Source organism: Canis lupus, chromosome 22, assembly GCF_003254725.2.
Source record: "Canis lupus dingo isolate Sandy chromosome 22, ASM325472v2, whole genome shotgun sequence".
NCBI classification, from domain to species: domain Eukaryota; kingdom Metazoa; phylum Chordata; class Mammalia; order Carnivora; family Canidae; genus Canis; species Canis lupus.
The window spans coordinates 6,603,930-6,623,325 of NC_064264.1; the positions used below are offsets into that span (position 1 = coordinate 6,603,930).

The window sequence follows — 19,396 nt, forward strand, 5'->3', positions numbered from 1 at the left end:
TGGTGCTAGGCATATTATACACATCCACTCATTTAATCCCCATAACAGCCTTGAGAGGTGGGTACTGTTTTTAGTCTCATCTTATAGATAAAGAAGCTGAGGTTCAGAGATGCTCAAGATCATATCACTCGTAAGGGCAAAGCCAGGAGTGAATCAAGCAATCTGGCTTCAGAGTTCGTGCTCTCAGGAACTGTACTCTCCTGCAAGGTTATTCCTGACGTATAATGGATGGGCTGGGATGTTGTTACTAGACAGTGCTCATGGGCACGCAGGATGCTATTCCAAGCAAGACTAAATCATCAAGAAAAGAGCGAATGTGCATGTTCATTATGGTTACTCAGGGGTGTAATATTTTTGTTTTTGCCTTTCTATTTTTTAGGACAAATTTTCATTAATACTGAAACAAAAAGGGATTTCTGGGTAAACTTGGATGTTTCACTTCGGAAATACAAAGCAATTCTCTTCCTAGCACATTGTGGGTAATCTGGATGTTACTGCAACAAGGAAATTTCAGTAACTGAGGCAATCTTGAGGTGGGTGAGGGCAAATTCTTCCTGTGACACCCTCTCACTAAACCAAATCTGGTCTGGTTTGCGTGGCTCTTCTTAGAAACACTGAAATATGAAAAGTGGCACAGGAATCTCAGGATGAAGTCACAAAAACAGTATATTTGCTTTCTGGCAAGAACACTGGATTCCGGCAGAGAAGAGGGGCCAAACACAGAGTACGTGGTTTTGTCTGGACCATTCCATCTAAATGAAATTTGACTGGGGATTTGGAGAGCATTATTACTACCTCGGGGAATTCCTGTGTGAATATAAATAGAGCTTAGTATTTGTTTATAGGTAAATACTCAAAAGGTTGTAAATAGGTGAAGGTTTGGAGGATATAGCAAAATAGTTTTTTTTTTAAATAAGGATTTTATATTATGTTTGGGTACTTTCCATGTCATACTACTTTCTGGATTTAAAGATGACATTTCTCATGGTAGTTTCAACCCATGGTTATATGGCAGAAGGATCATATAAAAATAGATACTTTTAGAGTCTTCGTGGATTTTAATTTTATCCCTAAGAGAGTAACAGACAAGTGACTAGAAGCTTCCTTTGTTAAAAGCCTAAGACCACCCCTCATTTCTCCTCTCTCCCTCCCTCGCCCAGGGGGCCTGCCCCAGGGCTGTCCGCCTCAGTAACAACAGGTCTCCACAAGGAGCAAATCGTTGAAAGAAATCATGGGGGTATCCTCTGACAGCCCTTTATCCTTAGTCCCTTGCAACGGCCTTTCATTTCTGACCCAGCTTTTCCTCTGGACTTGGGTTTCTGACTTATTGCCATGAAGCCATCTGTCTAGCCATCCAGCCATCCATTTGTCCACTCTTTCTACTCTTCACATATTATCTATTACCTGCCTCCTCTGTGGCGGGCCTTCCTCAGTGCCTCCAGATGATTCTGTTCTCCTCAGGAGACCTGTGTGCTCCTAGTGGCCAAGCATGCGGGAGGAATGCAAGCCTCTGTGAGGACACCCTCAGGCTCATTTTCCCAGACCCCTCCCGTCACCATAGGAGACCATTGTAGTGCCAGGTTGACTGGTCTGCAGTTCCTGTCTGGCACCTCCAGACACAATTCTGAGCTCCAGGGCTGGAGTGGGAGGAAGGAGAGGGGAAGCTCTAGGGGTGCGGGGGTGGGGGGGGGGGTGGGCAGGCCACAGTCTTATCTTGGTTCCTCTTCTTCCTGTGGGGTAGGAATCACCCTCATATCGCTCCCTACCTTCTCTCATTCCTTGATACGTATGGCCAGCCAAAAGAGCTTTTGGGTCTTTCTATGTTTAAACAAACAAACAAGAAAGGTCTGAGAGTCCTGATAAAATGCCTTCTCAACAGTCTTACAAAGTCTATTGCCATTAGAGTGAGAATTGGAATTCACAGCATGAGCAATGGTGGTTTTTTTCAACAGTTAGTTTATCCCCTTCTAGGGGTTGTCTGAATAGCATGATCCAGTTCTAATGGCAGATGGGCTGGGGGGTAGGGGGCAACAAATAGTCACTGGGAAAATATAGTGAGTGGGCAGTAATTCGAAGCATCCCTGGAGATGTGGGAACCTGTGTGAGCCCCACCCTCAAGTGGCTTCATTCTCCATCAACACTGCCCTCAATGACGCCCTTTCATGTGACATGGGAAAACCACCTTCCCCCTTATGTTGGGTTCTGATTTATGTGGTTGTTTTGAAGATCAAAACTTGGACTCAAGCTCCCAAGCTGGGCAACCCTGCCAGTGTGCATGGGAGGCCCCTGTGCTGGACTCAGCTGTCACACCGCATCATCTCTGTCCCACTACCCCTGGGCAATTTGGCCCTCTGTCCAGAAGCAGCAGCTCCAGGGTATCGCCATCTGTCAGACCAGCGAAGCTTCTCTGGGGCATCCTTCAACTTTCCCTCCCTGGACTCTGACCAGTGTTCAAGTGCAAGCAGCCTCTCAAAACACAGGCAGCTTGAAGATTGCTTTTCAAGGACAATTCTCAGCCCCAGCTGTGGCCCTGACCTGCTCCTCCTATCTGACATTCTGGTGCTCATGTCCGTCATCTTAGAGGGAGGGGTCTAACCATGCCATGTGGGCAGCCCTTCCTAAGTTTCTCATCATTATGGCCTGAGGACTCAAACCTTCCATGTTCTGTCTTTGTGCCTTTACATAGTTTATTCCTTCCTAGAATACTTTCTACTCATGCTCCTTGACTCAATAAGCATTCCCTGAACCAGCTGGGCACTTCTCTGGAGACTTCCTGAATCTAAGTGTCACAGGCCTGGAGGCCTTTGCTCAGCATCTCTTCTGTCTCTTGGGGGACTGCCTTGATTACTTCCTTTCTCCTTTACATCCATTTCCCCCTTTCCTCCCAATCCTGAATCAAGGGCTCCTCCTCTGCCCCCTTAGAACCCCTCACACCCTCCTATTGCAGCATTTATCATGTGTTCTAATTGCTTCCTCTGTCGTCCCCTGTTTGGGCCTCATTAGCTCCAAAGGGCAAAGATACAGTCTTGTTCATCCAGCACACTGTCTGCACATAGAAAGCCCTCAACAGAATTCACTAAGTGTGTGCAGATGAATAAATGCCTGGTTTTAACATATTTTTGAAATCACATCCTGGTGAAGGATTGACGAAGAAGATATTCCTAGAACTGGCAAAACAAACCAGAGTAATTTAGTGGGACTTTAATTTTAACCTGACCTTGAGGCTCTGAGCTGAATAAACAGAAGATGAAAGACAAAATATTGGGATTAAGAAACAGGCATTTTCTCCCTGCTTAAAGTTTTAAAAATCTCATGCAATTTTGCCGAGAGAGAGAGAGAGAGAGAGAGAGAGAGAGAGAGAGCTGTGAATTTTCTCTTGTCTCCAGGGCAACAAAGTGAGTAACGTTAGAGAGAGACAGAAATTGAGACAGAGTCTCACGAAGCAAATTTGCTGTTCCGGCCAAAAGTCATTTGAAAAGACACAAGGACTTTTCCCAAACAGAGGGCATGGGATCAACACCAAAATAAAAAAGCTAGTGGGGTAGATTCCCTGTCCATAATCTCTCGGTAGGGGTCGAAGCAGTGGAAATGTTCTGACTGGTCAAGTGTGTGGAGCCCCGACAGGGGCTTGGGGTGGAGGAAAAAGAGCAGGTCAGAACTGTACACATCAGCCGGTTGCTAAAGCCCGGAGGAGCGCGATCGCAGGCAAGGTGTGAGGGAACACAGCGACAGCATTTCTCTGGAAAGGGTTGGCAGGGGCCCGGGCTGCTCCCATGGGGGCCCCCCGCTTCCCACCTGCCCGGAGCCTGCTCATCTTGGCTCCATCCGAGCGAATTTCAGGCCTGTTTCCGGCGTGGTCGTTGCCTCCTGTTCCTGGCACTCTGAGCATCGGTCGTTGTCATGGAAACAATCATTTAGCCGATTCATGTGAACAGGGCCTTGATCGGAGGGCCAACAGGACCCATATCACTTGGGTGCAGGAAGGTCTCGGTTGGGAACCCAGTCGCTGCTCCCCTAGCAGCCAAGGTGGGTGGTCATGGGGCTTTCCAAAGCCTTCTTGGTTCATCCCTGCCTGTCTCCATGTCCTCAGAATGCATTTTTTTTTTTTTTTTTATTGCTTCACCAGTATCCTCTGTGTATGCCTTCAATAGAAATGTTTTTGGCTTCTCTGACTGTCAGGACCCTCCCACAGTAGCTGGCTCCCACGTTTGGTCATCAGATTGCCCACAACAATCCACGGCGGTCATCTCTGTCTCCAGCACCTCGTGTTCAGAATGTGGGTGATGAGCAGCTTCTTACTCACTGTCTGTGGCATCCCTTGTGAGGACCCTGAGGGCCTGGGCCCCCGGAGCAGTTCCATCTGTAGTGGTGCCCACAGTCTGGCACTCAGATGCCTAGCACCCCAAGTCGTGGCAGCGAGGGGAGCCCACGGGTGCCAGCCTAGTTAGGGAGAGATATGAGCCACTGGGAAACACAGCTGGCCCCGAAGGGCCGTGCATTTAATCCCATGTAAGTGATGTGAAGCTGCCGTGAGGATCTCGTCCCTGAAAACTATGCATCACACAGAGCTGTGGAGGCAGCTGGTCAGATCCACACAGAGAGTGACATCTGATATGACAGGAGCTTACAGTCACTTAGCACCGCCAGATGATATTGGAGGCAAAGAGTGCTGCAGAGCCTAAAGGCCACCAAAGGTCTTGTTTTATTGGTATTCAGAAGGATGCCAACATGTCATTGAGGAAAGTTAAATATATTTGTGGATGTACATGCCTGTGTGCACATACTTCTTAAGGAGGTGAAGTATCAAGACGCCAGGGTGGCTCAGTGGTTGAGCATCTGCCTCTGGCTCAGGTCGTGATCCTGGTCTGGGGATTGGGTTCCGCATCAGGGTCCCTGAGAGGAGCCTGCTTCTCCCTCTGCCTGTGTCTCTCTCTCTCTCTCTGCATCTCTCATGAATAAATAAATAAAATCTTTAAAAAAAAGGAGATAAAGTATGTAATGTACATCAGGAAGATTTCCTACCAAACAGACAAAATGACAAGGGGAAGAAATGGGTTGTATGGGAAATTCAGTTATGTGAACTACTACTCTGCGTACTCTATGTGGCTAGAACTACTTTCTGGTAGTAGTTCCGAGCCAGTGGAGCTAATAGCTCTCTTCTTGGTGCTGCAGAAGCTCTGCTAGAGCCAGAGGGACCCTTGCAGTCACATACTCTGATAGTCTTTAAGTCATTACCAGCCTTGAAACCCTTCCTGCCGTGGGGTCTTGTGTGGGAGCCTCCCCGTGTGTGAAAAGCCTTCTCTCTGCCAGCACGTGGGGAAGCAGCTGGAAGGATGGCTGGTTTCAGGTGTGGGTAGCATCTTAGTCTGTGCGGGCTGCCCTAACAAAATGCCACAGATGTCCCTTGAACAACAGACATCTACTTTCTCACAGTCCTGGAGGCTAGAAGTCAAGGTGCCAGCAGGGTCGTCTTCCTGGCTTATAGACAGGTGCCTTCTGGCTGTGTCCTCACACAGAATGGAGAGAGACAAAGGGCTCTCTGGAGTCTCTTCTTATAAGGACACTAATCCTATCATGAAAGCCCCGCTCTTATGACTGCATCAAACCTTAGTTATGTCCTAAAGTCCCCCTCACCACATGCTAGCACATTGGGGGTTAGGGTTTCAACATATGAATTTTGGTTTGACATCATTCTATCCGTAACAGGTGGGAATGAGGAGGTGTGAGGAGGTCCTATGATGTGTGTAGGGTCCTGTGGCTCATGTAGGCAGACGGGGGACTTATTCCCAGGGTGATGACGTCTAATTCAGGGCTCCTTGCCTTCCACCACATAGCATCTGTCACAGGATCTTGGATCCTCAGTCTCTTCTGTTACTTTTGATAACTGAGTGGGTTTGAGGAAAGATTTCTGGAGGTTGCCTGTTCTAAAACGCATCAGGAGCCATATTAACAATTATATTAGAAATCAATATCGTATGGAGAGCCTCGACTCGTCAGCATTGTTCTAAGAAGTTCGCAAATAGTCCCTCATTTGACCTTCACGATTACCTAGGGTAAGGCCCTGTTACCCTTCTCCATTTCATAGACAGAGCACAGAGACACTGCGTGATTCTGCGAGGTCACACAGCCAGTAAGCGGCAGAGCCGGGCTCTGAACTCAGGCCATCTGGCTCTGGATCTGTGCTCCTAATTAGCACAGGGATGAAACAGACAACACCATGGTTAGGAGAGAGGCAGGGGTAACTCTTCCCCTGGGCTGGGTGTGTTGGAGGACACCTTCTGTCTCCTTGTCAGGGCTGGGGCCAACCAGTAAGGCTGATTTTGTGAAAAGCTATAAGGGAGACCAACATATGGGTGCTTCCCAAGCTGAGAACACAGGCCCAGAACAGAGTCCTCTGCTTCTTCTGACGCCAAGTAATGAAGCAGACAGCCTTCCTCTTTTCTAGTAGGATAGAGGTCAGAGATCTCTTTTTTAGGACCACAGCACCAAGGAGCTAAGCAAGGCCACTGCCCTGGACCATGGGGAATAGGATACCATTTTGAAATGGTCTACTATTTAGGGATGATGATCTCCCCTTCCTGTTGGTGATATTCAGTAGTCACCAAGGACATTCGGTGTGCTGGGCGTCCTACAGCCTAGACACGTGAGCTGTGCTATTGAGGTTTCCACAGGACATTGACTGATGTCTTTCGCACTTAGGGAACCTCATCATCAGCTGTTGCTTCTGGTTAGACTGCCCGTGCACTACTCTCAGGCACAGGAAAGGATGTGGGCATGGAAGAGTGAAGGTATCTAAGGGTAGTGGGGAATATGTTTCACTGCCAAGATGTAAGCAGTATGTCAGATTTGGGGGTTCTGTTGATAAGGGTTCAATCTTGGCCAGTCATTGGGTTAATGGGCAAAGAACTTCACCTTCCCAAACTCCAGCTTCCTCACTTACAAAATATAACAACTGCGTTGAAGTTTGTTGTTTGGATTTACTCAAGGTGTCCAGCATCTGGTCAGAGCTCAATGTTAGTTTGTTTTCCTCATATGCTGCAGATTGTGTGCTTTTACTTAAAGAAATGCAATGCTTCTGCTATAGTTTAATTGACATCATATTTCTTCGGTGGGTTGTTTGTCTTTGACTATGAATCTTTTTATAACTGAGATGCTTTCATGCTTCTGGGTAAAGAACAGAAGTTAAACCAACAAAGTAGCAAAGCTGGGTTTAAGGATAGTCACAGAACAGTGAGGACCACCCACTGGCAGAAAAGAATCACAATGATTTAAAAAGAAAAAAAAAAAAAAGAATATCCTCGGGGGGGGAAAACTGCATTGAAGTTCATTCTATTGTCTCAAGTCTTGGAAAGCTTTTAAAGTTATTATTTTATGCCATGTTCTCAAGTGCAATCTCAACAAAGAAATGACTGTCTCCCAGAAAGATTGGACCAAGAGAAATTAGGGAATTAGAAGATCAAGACGGTAGCAAATAATCACTCACCAGAACAAGAACAAGGAGAGAGAAGCATCATCAGAAACTCAGAGTAATATTTCAGAACGGGTTTTGCCCAAGGTCAGTATTCCCTTCACAGACCTGCCCCAGGTGACAGAGCTGGAAAGCAGGAGACAGGTAGTTTCAGAATTAAAGCATTATCTCTTATTCTTCTTTCCTGCAGATCGCAGTTTTTAAAGATGTTTTTCTGGCTAACTCTTTAGTAATAGGGAGCAGCTGATGTGTTATGCTGTTTCTCTCCTATGGGAATATGTAGTTTACTGGCAGAGAAACACACACACACACACACACACACACGTCATGCAAGTGAATGGATGAGGGTGAAGGAATCGTGATTGGCCATGAAGAAGGCTCAGAAGTTACCCATGGAGATGAAGCACGCAGATTTAATTTAATATTGATTTCAGGTTCGGGAGGAAGAAATCGCTCTTGCCACTGAGCGTGGTGTCATTCAGCGACCTCTATTTTCTCATTCTGACCAGGACTCTGCTCTCCTCCAGGCCCCTCCCCACATGCACATGTCTCATACTGAGGGCATTTTGAGGAGCTGTTTATTCATTCTAAGGCGATGAAGAGTGGCATAGAAAGCGCATCCAGTCAAAAGCACCTCTGTACAGTGACCAGGAAATCTCAGACAGATGAATTTCCTGAATAAGATGCTTTTCTTTCCCTACCTCATCAGGATCTTCTCTGACAAGCTTATCGCTTGTTCTTAAATGATCTTTAAGAAGAATTCACCCTGGTTTTTGCCTCCTCCGCAGGAAGGGGATGGATGGTAAGATAACCAATGCCTGCATCAAACACTGGGTTACCTATTTCTGGTGCGTGTTTTCTTTTCAAGTTTTGAAAAAGGCAACATCATTCAGTGCCAGGCTTGTGTCACACGGCATCTTCCTATGTCTCTGTCAGGGCACACACTCACCCATTCATCTCCTCACTGCCTGACCCCCTGAAAACAGTGTGACTGACACATAAATTGTGCCAGGCAAGGGACAGGTGGGTTAGCTGAGCTTGGGGCCCTGCCAGTCCTCCCATCATGTAATAAGAAAGCTCTCAAATAAACACTGTATGATTTAATTGAATCTGAGCGAGGAGATATGGTTTTTACAGAAACTAATTACGGCAGGCAGCCTGGCATATTAGTGCCGTAAATCTCGCTGATGTCAAGCCCTTGAGCTGTTGCCGTGTTGGTTTATTTTCTCTCTCTTTCCCTCTTCCCATGCTTTCTAGTGTCCCCCCCCCCCCCCACTCAGTCTATTTCCACTTAGGTTCATCCCTCCCTCTTCTTCCCAGTATGTTGAGACCTTGACCAGAGGTTCAGTACTTGTAGCTGAATGATGCCTGCTTCAGGTCCATAACCATATGTGGTTCTGTGTATGTATATGTGAGTGTGTGTGTGTGTGTGTGTGTGTGTGTGTGTGTGTGTGTGCTGGCCTTTCTGTCTGCAATGGACGTGATGATTCAGGATGGAATGGTATAGTAAGTCACTATGGCAGGTGGGGTTGGGGAGCGGGGGCAGTGGCTAAAAAAATGATTCAGGCTTCCTTTCTTCAAATAGCTTGTCACAGGTGATACTGGGGGTGGTAGTGTTGGCGATAAAAAGGGGAAGAGGAAAGTTGTGTAAACAACTAGTCTTGGAAACATCAGGCCGGATGAGGCACAATCCATGGATCATGAGAATGCAGACGGAGGAGTTTAATTCTGACTAGGCTAAGCTTTCACTTCTGTCCGTCCGTTAGGAACAGAACACTTGATTAAATATTATGAGTGAGTGAACTCGTAATTACATTTATTACTTACTTAAGAAGTCTGGAGCTAAGTGGTGTCGGAGACTGTTCAGTCACTTGATGATCCTTCCATGTTTTTTCCATCCTTCTTTGCCATCCTCAGTGTTAATGGTCTTTTGCTTGTGACCTTAAGATGGCGGCTGCAGGTCCAGACATTGCATGTGCATCCCAAGCTTAAAGAAAGGGGCAAGGGCAAAAGACTTTCTTTTTATTAGGCTACAGATTTTTGGTCTTTAAGAAACAAGTTTTTTCTTCAGGCTTCAAGAAAATTTTCCTTATATCTCCCATGATCTGACCTGGGCGGCTAGCTGTAAGGAAGGACAGGAATGTGAGTAGCTAGCGGAGGCGAGTGAAAGGGCCATGAGGTATTCCCCAGGGATGCATGAAGTGTTACTCTCTTAAAATTGAGATTCTGTGAGAAAGGGGGAATGGGACTGGGAACAACAGCTGGGTTGGTCAACCTGTGGCATCTGTCATACTTTCCTTTAGTATATTTGAGAAAAAGGATATTTGTCTTACTATAGTTACTGAGCTGAGCCCTGCATTCCACCAGCAGATGGTCCTCACATGGATACCCTTCTCTGCCATTTGCTTTGTTGTTAGTCACCACCATAGTTCTTCCAACTACGGTTCTCTTGGAATAATATTGCTTCTTCTACACACGCCTCCACATAGGATTTCAGATGAGACAGCCCTGGGTTCAGATCCTATCCCAGATGTACCGTTCTCTAGCATCGTGGTCTTGGGCAAGGTGCCTAACCTCTTCACTCAGTAAAAATACACATAGTGACTTGTGTCTCATTGAGTGGCCAAGAGCATTAAATAATGAATGTAAAGTGCTTTGCACTGTGCCTGGCCCGAGGCAATGCTCAATAAATGAGAGTTTTCTCTTTTCTCCACATTTAAAAAATAATAATGGCTAGCACTTACTGAATGCTTACTATATAGCCCAGCACACTTCTTCTTCTTTTTTTTTAACAATTTATTTACTTGACAGAGAGTGTGCATGTGTGGGGAGAAGGGGCAGAGGGAGAGAAGCCCAAGCAGTCTCTCAGCAGAGCTTGGAGCTTAATGTTGGACTTGATCCCAGGACCCTGAGATCATGACCTGAGTTGAAACTGAGTTGGAGGGGCACCTGGGTGGCTTGGTGGTTGAGCATCTGCCTGGTTAGTGTCTGCCTTTGTCTCAAGTCTTGATCCCGGGGTCCTGGAATTGAGTCCAGCATCAGGCTCCCTGCAGGAAGCCTGCTCCTCCCTCTGCCTGTGTCTCTGCCTCTCTCTGTGTGTCTTGCATGAATAAATAAATAAAATCTTAAAAAAAAAAAAAAAGAAAGTGAGTCGGGAGCCACCTAGGCATCCTTGCCCAGCACAGTTCTTAAAGCCTCATGCCAATTAACTCATTCAACCCCCACAGCAACACAGTGAGGTCTACAGATGCATTATGTCCCTTAACAGCTAAGGGAATGAGGGACAAAAGTAAATTCGTCTACAATTCCAGCCATGGTAAGAGGCAGAAAAAAGATTGAATCTAGGCAGTTGGTCTTGAACCTGGGCACTGCCCACTGTGTGTACCTCCTCTCACACACAATCTGTCTCTCCTGAGAATGGATTCATGCTAGGACCAAAGCTTCCTATTAGGTGGCAGACGCTGACCAATGGGCAGCTTGAATGATCACAGTTGTGTGGTCACGGAGAATGGTGGGTTCTTCCAAGACTGAGTGCTGTCCGAGGAGAGGAGCACAGTGGGAGAGCAAAGTCACATAGGGGTGTGAGGAGACGTAGTGGTCAACACTACACAGCAGGCTTTACCCCATCCCTGGTGTCCTCACCCTTGTTGTGAGGACACACATCTCATTGTGCCACAAGAGCACCCAGCTCCCTGGGCACGAAGAAGCAGGGAATGGAAGTCTTCTGCTTCCAAAGAAAGACAGCTCTGGGCAGTTAGATAATTTTCCAGGTGGGAACTGTTGAGAGAGGGAAAAGATCAATATGAGAACCCAAGAGCACGAAATCACTTTGATATCTCCCTGGGTACAGCTTTTCTAATGGAAACAAGACAAAGCCTTGTTCTATGGAGGAATATGGTCATTTTTTGGCTTCTGAAAAGCCTCCTCAGACTCATTGAATGATTCCAATCCGTGGACATAGGCTATAGCATGAGGCTCCCCATGGAGCCCTGGAGCTCTAACACCTTTTGGTCTAAGGTCCCGGAAAACCAAGGGAGAGAAAAGATCTGAATGGAGAACTGAATCCTTGCTCTGCTGGCTATCCTACATTGAAGTCATTTCGATTTGATTTTTGGATGGTGACATTTTTTTTCTGTAAGGGAACCATGGAGCCAAGCCTTAGTACCTGCATTAATATGCATTCTATTAAAAGAAACAGATGAATCTCAAGCCATGCTGGAAAGGTGGTTGGATAAAGACAGAGCATTTTTTTTTTAAAGGGATTACACCACAGTCCACGAGGTCAGGTGGTGGGTGGTGGGTGGTAGGATGGTGGATGTGGAGATGTTTAACAACCGTCCTCTGAAGAGTGAGATTCCTCTGCACATTCCTTCGCCTCTTTATTGCTTTGTTGCCTTTGGATTTTGTTTGTTTGAGTAAAGGATGAGCACCCACTGTAATGGGCCAGAAAGTTAATGTAGCTGAGTAGCATCAGCCTGCCTTGAAATAAGTCTCTGCATTGTAATGATGAGGTGTGTGAATTTTTTACATGCCAGGTATATAATCAGTTTCTTACTTAGACCTATCTGAGCACTGCTGAACCCTCGATAATGACAAATTTATCTTTTTTTGGACAGATTTATCATTTTAAAAGTGAATTCCTGGTGCCTTATATCATATGACATCACAGTACCATGGCTGGAACTAGGATAAAGGAGATTTTAGTGCTATCCTGATTTTACAAAGAAGAAGACCTGGATACAGAGTAGCCAAATGATTTGTAGTGGGGTAAGGACTCTGACTTCTCATCTTTGGAAACAAATCTCACCACACCATTGGGCCCTTCCCTTAAGTGGTTGGGAGGTCTCCCCAGGTCTCCCTTGGGACTCACATTCAAAATGCATCAGGAAGTTCATGTCCAGCAGAAATGAGAATGGACCCATGGATGTTTTGGGTCATCAGTCCTCTGCCTCCACAGGTCAGAGCTGCAGGTGGGTTCAGCAGGACTTTGAGAATATGGTGGCTTATTAGGAGAAATGGAGGGTGGAGGCAGGGTAGTATGTCCATATTCTAGAATATGGACATACTACCCTAAAACCATACTACCCAAAAACCATACTGAACACTGGAATGGACATCAGAAGTTTCCGGAGCTAGTTCTCAGGAATTAGGAAAATGATACCCTAATTCTGCCCCCAATTCCAAAGTGTGGGTTTTCCCTGCCAGCAACCAGCTGAGTGTCCTACAATTCAATTTGATTCTGAGACTCTCTACCTGGAAATAGCATCAGATCCCACAGGCTAAAGAATCAGTCCTGCAAGACTGCCTCTGTCTTCAGTTGCCAATCCTAAATCTAGATTAACTGTGTTTCTGACCAACTGCTATAAATTGGATGTTCCAATGACCTCCCCCCCACTTACATTCAATTAATTTGTTAGAGTGGTTCCCAGAGCTCAGGAAAACATTTACTTATTAGATGACTGGTTTGTTATAAAAGGATATAATTCAGGAACAGCCAGAGAGATGCAGAGAGCAAGCATGGAGAAAGGGTGCAGAGCTTGAGCCATGCCCCCTCCAGGCTCCTCGCTCTCCCTGCACCTCCACATGTTCACCAACCCAGAAGCTCTCTGAATCCTGTAATTTTGAGTTTTTATGGAAGCTTCATTACATAGGCATGACTGATTAAATTGTTGGTCATTGGTGACTGAATTCAATTCTTTAGCCTGTCTCCCCTCCCAGAGGTCAGAGGGTGGGAATTGTAAGTTCCAACCCTTTAACTACAGGGTGGGTTCCCCTAGCAACCAGCCTCCATCCTTACATTACCTAGGGCCTTTGTAAACACCATCTCATTAACATAAAAAAGATACTTCTCTGACTCCCATCACTACGTGAGTTTTTAGGGGCTCTGTATACTAGGAATGGGAAAAAACTCAAAGATTTTATTTCATACTATAAATCACAATATCACAGAGACTCAGAGGGGTGAACTGACTGACCTAAAGCCACACAGCCAGAACACCATGCATTAGAGCTCAGATCCCTCTACAGGTACCGGGTCCAGTGCACTTTTCTCAGTCCCTCACTGCCTAATGTTTTGGTTTCCTTCCACTGATTGTAATTTGTGGACCAGAAAAGTGATTAAAAGGAGACAGCGGGACATGGTGGCAAGGAGAACAGCTCTGGGGGTGGCTGAGGCCCCAGTTTGAATTCCACCTTGACCATCAGGTAGCTATGTACCTGTGAGAAGCACATTCAAGGCAGCACCAAGGGGGAATGGCAGGGTTGTACTGGCTACGACTATTCCTTTTTCCCAGAAAAATTTATTCTGGAAGCAGCGTCCAGGAGTCTTCTGTTTGCATCTTATGGGAAAAATGGGAGGATCTGGCTCTGTCGAGCTGCAAGACAAAGAGAACATTAAGTTGTGGCCTCTGTAGTGGGAGGTAGTGAAGGAGAAGGGGATGGGACATGGTTTACTAGGAACAAGTCAACAGTGGGATGAAATCCTGAACTTCAGGGAGTAGGGAGATGGTGGCATGCAGTCTATGGCTCAGCCTCATGTGTAACCCCGGGAGGCAGTTTTCCTACTCCTTAAGAACCAGGTAAAATTGGTCCAAGTCTCCATTTCTTGGCACTGCCAAGGTTGTCTCCAGATGTCTTCATTTACGAAGGAGGGTTTTGGACTCACTGTCATCTCAGGCACAGCCCTCAGCGTCAGCTGTCTCTGTTCCACTTGAAGGATCACACCACTCCCTATGGGTGCTATTCCTGTTCTCCCCCAACTGACCTAGGACATTGACCTCTCTTCCACAGAGCTTCCCAAGCTCCGGGCACATGCTTTTTTACTAAGAAGTGAGTTTAGGGCTGGGTCCACTGATACCAGAGCCAAGGAAAAGTCAATGGAAGAAAACAAACTGGTTGCGCCATTGTTTCTACAATAGTTTTAGTCAGAATGAATTCTTTTAATTGTGTTTTGCCCTTTTGGGCCAGCCGAGTCTGTTTTCTTCAAGACCTCCCCATGCTGTTGTTTGTGTGATGCTGGATTCCCAGAGCAGAGTGGGTGTTTAATAAATTAGTTAAGTAAAGGGAAGGACAACCGTGAATCAGGAAGCAACCACTCATATAGCCAAGAGCTTTTGCGCAAGTTTGGAATAAGAAGGAAGAACAAGCTCTTTCAGTTAACTAGGGTTTAAAAAAACCTTCTTGAATCTTTCCCTTTTCACGTGAAAGATTTTCTTACTGTTTTTTTCAGTGGAGGGTATAAGTTTCAGTATGAAACTCTAGACACTTCCCATTGGGTCATTGGGATTGGGCTGGTAAATAAATAAATAAAATACGTATAAATATATTTATAAATATATAAAAATATATTTGTGTTTGTGTTTATATTATTTATATTTATATTATGTAATATATGACTTCATAAAACTTAGAAGTATTTTCACATACATAAAATATAAATATTTATTTATTTATTTAAGTAGTTGCCTACAATCTAGGTTATCTATCCCTCCATTTACCCACTCTTCAAACTACATGGGCTGCATTCCTGAGGTTGCCTTGGGGAAAGGAGCTCCAGGGGGAACCTTTGTGGCTCAGGTCCTGATCCTGGGGTCTTGAGATTGAGTCCTGCATCAGGCTCCCTGCTGGGAGTCTGTGTCTCTCATGAATAAATAAATAAAATCTTAAAAAAAAAAAAAAAAGGAGCTCTAGGATCTTAAGCCATAAGTGAGGGCACTGAAGGTTTTTTTCTTTTCTGCTGGGGAATGTCTCTGGGCATGGACCATGCTTGTGTGTTTGCTGTGGCTCCTTATGTGAAGAGTGGAATTGTCATTACTCAGATCCTGTGACGAGTAATTGTCATTACTCAGACAACCCCTGAAGGTGTCCTGATGGGTGATTTTCAGGCAGTGTGTTTAGGAAGCATGGGCTGGCCATAGTTTCAGGAAGTCGAGCTGTGATTTCGGAAGGTGCAGAGATCAGATTAGGTACTGAGAGGATTTCACTGCTAACAGATTCTAGAAAAGATCTTTTCAGGACCAGCATGGAAAAGAAGCCTCCTGTGTCAGTCCACTCTCATTGAGGGGCCAGAAGACTTAATAATAGGTCCATTGGCTCTTCCCTTAAGGCTCTGATAGATTTCAGCTGCCTTTTTTTTTTTTTTTTTTTTTTGATGGGGATGGGAGAGAAGGGTGCTGGAGGATGGCTGGAGGAAGTTAAATACTTCCACCTGGGCTAATGTTTCCTCCCTCTGAGCTGTAACGTGAGATTCCTTCTCAGAGGAATCAGAAGTGGAAGCAATAGTTTTGGTTTGATAATTCATCATCCTGCAGGTGGGATCAGAGGATGACATAGAAAAATCACACAGGGCCATGAGGAAGGTGGGGAAAATCCATTCAAGATGTCCATTACGGTGTGCGAAGAGTCAAATTGATTTCTGCAAAGTCACTTTGTATGATCTTCTGGAAGGGTGTGTTGAACAGCCGCTCTATTCAAATAATGCCCCTGAATATTTTCATCAGTGGGTGATGAGAAACTCAGGAGTTTCTCCAGTTGCCTGGAGTTCCTTTAAATGGAAGAAGTGTCACCCCACCCTGATCCCATGTCACAGATGAAGAGATTGCACTTGGGAGAAGACATTTGTTTACAAGGCAGAGAAAGAGCTCAGAGAGCCATTTAAATCAAATCAAGCCTTGGTTCTTGTTCCCATTACTGTCTTCCTGCCTCTGTGGCTGGGGTTGACCGGGGCACTGAGAAGGGGTGACATGCCAGGCGGACATCTCATTGGTGTTTTATTTCCTCAAGAGGCTTCAGCCAAACTGTTATAGCAGAACAGATTGATACAGACCCCTGCCTCCTGTCGAGTTCTAACTGTGGAGAACTACCGACCCCTCTCCAAATATGGCATCCTCTTTGTTGATTTGTGCCCCTGCATGGTCTCTCTGTCTAGAATCCCCATCCTGATTCTCTCTTCTGGGTAAGGCCCTATTCATTCTTTAAGGCCCTGCTCTGTGGCTGACCCTCCTAGGAAACCACTGAGGCCTCAGCCTCTTTCTAACACCCCTTCCGTAGCCCATCCCCCCAGACCTTGTCACTATCTGAGCAAGTACCTTCCTATCTCCCTGTCCTGTGTGCACAACATGAGGACAGTGACCTGGGCCTTTTGATTTCTAGGGGCTCCCACCTTCACAATACCTGATACTTAAAATAAACTGAAAAAGCACCAGTCACATAACAACTCCCACAGAAACCCATATTAATTCATGCTCATTACGCCTAACCTCTTGAGGGGGTTGCTGGGAACTCACAGAAACAAAGCCCAAACACTGAGGAGTACTGAGTCTGTCGGCAATTTACATTCTCATTCCACTTTTTACTCTTTTTACCGTGTCAGGCCCTTTCCACCCACCATCTCATTTACTCCTGACAACGGCACTACAAAGTAGGTGTTACTGTCCTCATGATTACTTTACTTTGGGGAAACTGGGATAAAAAAGATTATATGCTTGGCTCAGGGTCATGGAACTCCCCAACATGGCAAAGCCAGATTTGGACGTTAGTTGGCTGAAGGCTAAAAGTGGCTCTTGACCACTGAGCTGGATTACCTTTTAACACATCCATCACAGCATGTGTTTAAGTGGTACAATGATGGCAGGGGTGGAGGGCCCTGGGATGGGGGTGCCTCAGCCTGGGTTGAGCAGTTGTTTCTCCTTCAGGCTTAGAGTAATATTCCTAAATGGGGTCAGGCCTGGGGGCTTGCACTAGTGCTGTTTGGGTAATTTCTTTGGAAAGGTACCCATGCGCCCCCAGAATCAGAGCATCTATGGTGTCTACAACCAGCAGTGTCATTAATTAAGACCAGGTATGATGGTCTTCACACACACACACACACACACACACGTACGTGTGAACGCATGCTCATTCCGCCAAACAACTGCTTACCGAGGCCAAGCAATTCTAGAGACTCCAGAGTCTTTCACAGTATCAAGGGGAAAGGTCCTGTGTGGGGCCAGGCAAGACGCAGCATAGCCGACTCCAGAACAACACCAGTAAGAACAAGCCCCAGGGGGCCAAGTGCACGGCTCCTGCCTTGTGTTTGCTCAGAGTTCTGAGCAGGAGTTTGGGGTGGGAGGGGAGAGGCTTCTAGCCGTTCTGCGCCAGCCCTAGGCAATGGTCAGAGCCTGGGATTTGTCTGGGCTTTGCAACCCTGGAGGGCTTTGCTGCTTGCTGCAGACCCAAGAGCTGCCAGGAGGCCCCAGAAAATGCTTGAGAACAAAGAGGCAATAAACACACTCTGAACCCTTTTACCAACTGGCTTCATCCCAAACCAAAATGAGAAATGAATTGCTGGGGTAAGCTTGTGTGTGTGTGTGTGTGTGTGTGTGTGTGTGTGTGTTTGTCTTAAGCTGATGGGAAAGGAAAACAGTTTTAGATGGGAATAGTCAGTTTGGGCCATTTAAAGTTATGGTCAAATGAATATAGCCAATTTAATTTTGATAAATTGCTCCTTCCCAAAAAGCTGCTCTGATAAGCTATAAAATCTTAGCACCTCAAATTTTCATAAGTACAACATTTCCAGGGGAAAGGCAAAGCGTTTGCTTAACTTGAAAATGTATTTTCTGAATAGGGAAGCTCATCGTTATCATCATCATCTTCATCCTTTATTAAGCACAGTTTATGAACTAGGCAATCTTCTGGAAGCTTACAGATATTATCTATCATTTTTATAACAACTCCATTGGGGTGCCATCCTTGACTCCATTTTATTCAGGACAAATTGATGTTCAGATACTCACTTTGTTCAAGATCACGCTGTTGGTACTTAAATTTACGTCTTTCCGAGTCCAAAATCCACACTACTTCTGCTATACTTCCTTGTGTGCAAATTATTTGTTATTACTAATACAATGTCCTAGGGCAGATCAATATTCAGCAGTTTGATATGGGGATGACTGTCTTCTCAATACACTGGCTTTTCGTAGAGAACTTCAGGTGGATGGGCTGTTCCCTAAGCGTGGATCCAGGAGGCAGGGGCTGGATTCCATTTCTGGTTCTCAAGGACTTTTTCCATTCTTTTTTTTTTTTTGATAAGCTAAATATGATGCCTCTTGCCTTTATCCCTGTTTCATAAGACTCGGTGAATTCATATCTGCAAGTCACTCCTAATATCTAACCATTAGGTAGTCACACATTTTGCTAGTTGCTTTCTTTGTTTTTGAATAAAGTCAGACCATATACACTTTGTTATTAACTGAGCTGAAGTTTTTGGAGGGGTCTTAAGTGAGGAGATTGGCATGGTCAGCTCACCCTCTGGAAAGCTTTTTGAGGTCTTCCTCTCACAAAGGGCTCACTACTAGGGAGGCATCAGTGCGTCCAGGAGGTTGCTTGTCCCAGTTTTGTAGGAAGAGGGTCAACCCAAGAGAAATGTGGGAATGTAGCTTCACTCTTTTGGTAGCACAGGTAAGTCTGAACAGAAAAGTCACACTTCATATGAAATAATGGAAGCAAAACCAAGTACTGATGAGCAGTTGACCTTTTAACAAAACAATAACAAAAAACAACAAAGAAAACTTTCAGAACTTTTCTAATATGATTATTTGACCAAAATAAATTTTAGATATATCTGTTAAATTGTTGAATATGTGCCAGACTTCTGTGAGGACAAAGGAAAAGTATAATCAATGGGAAGATCTATACTCAATGATATTTAACATTATTCAGCATTTTTTAAAAAAAAATAATTTTATTTATTTATTTGAGAGACAGTGTGTGTGCTTGTACAAGCAGGGAGAGGGGCAGAGGGTAAGAAAGAAGCAGAGTTCCCCGCTGAGCAGGGAGGCCTAGGGAGGGCTCAATCCCAGGACCCTGGGATCATGGCCTGAGCCTAAGGCAGATAATTAACCAATTGAGCCACCCAGGCGTCCACATTCAGCACTGTTTTAAGGAGATTTA

General features: G+C 45.4%; 1 long non-coding RNA gene across 17 annotated transcripts in view; it reads right to left on the minus strand.

Annotated features, from left to right (window-relative positions):
• Positions 1-19,396, minus strand: part of LOC112678853 (uncharacterized) — a 145,166-nt gene that overhangs the window by 35,980 nt on the left and 89,790 nt on the right. For 14 of the 17 annotated variants that reach the window (XR_007404830.1, XR_007404832.1, XR_007404825.1 and 11 more), the window contains 3 exons: positions 13,685-13,842; positions 11,111-11,245; positions 9,296-9,455 (listed from right to left, as the gene is read on the minus strand). This is a non-coding gene — a long non-coding RNA (uncharacterized LOC112678853). Of the gene's footprint in view, positions 1-7,483; positions 7,595-9,295; positions 9,456-11,110; positions 11,246-13,684; positions 13,843-19,396 lie in introns of all 17 variants that reach the window. The other 3 variants (XR_007404818.1, XR_007404822.1, XR_007404823.1) reach the window with 1 other exon arrangement.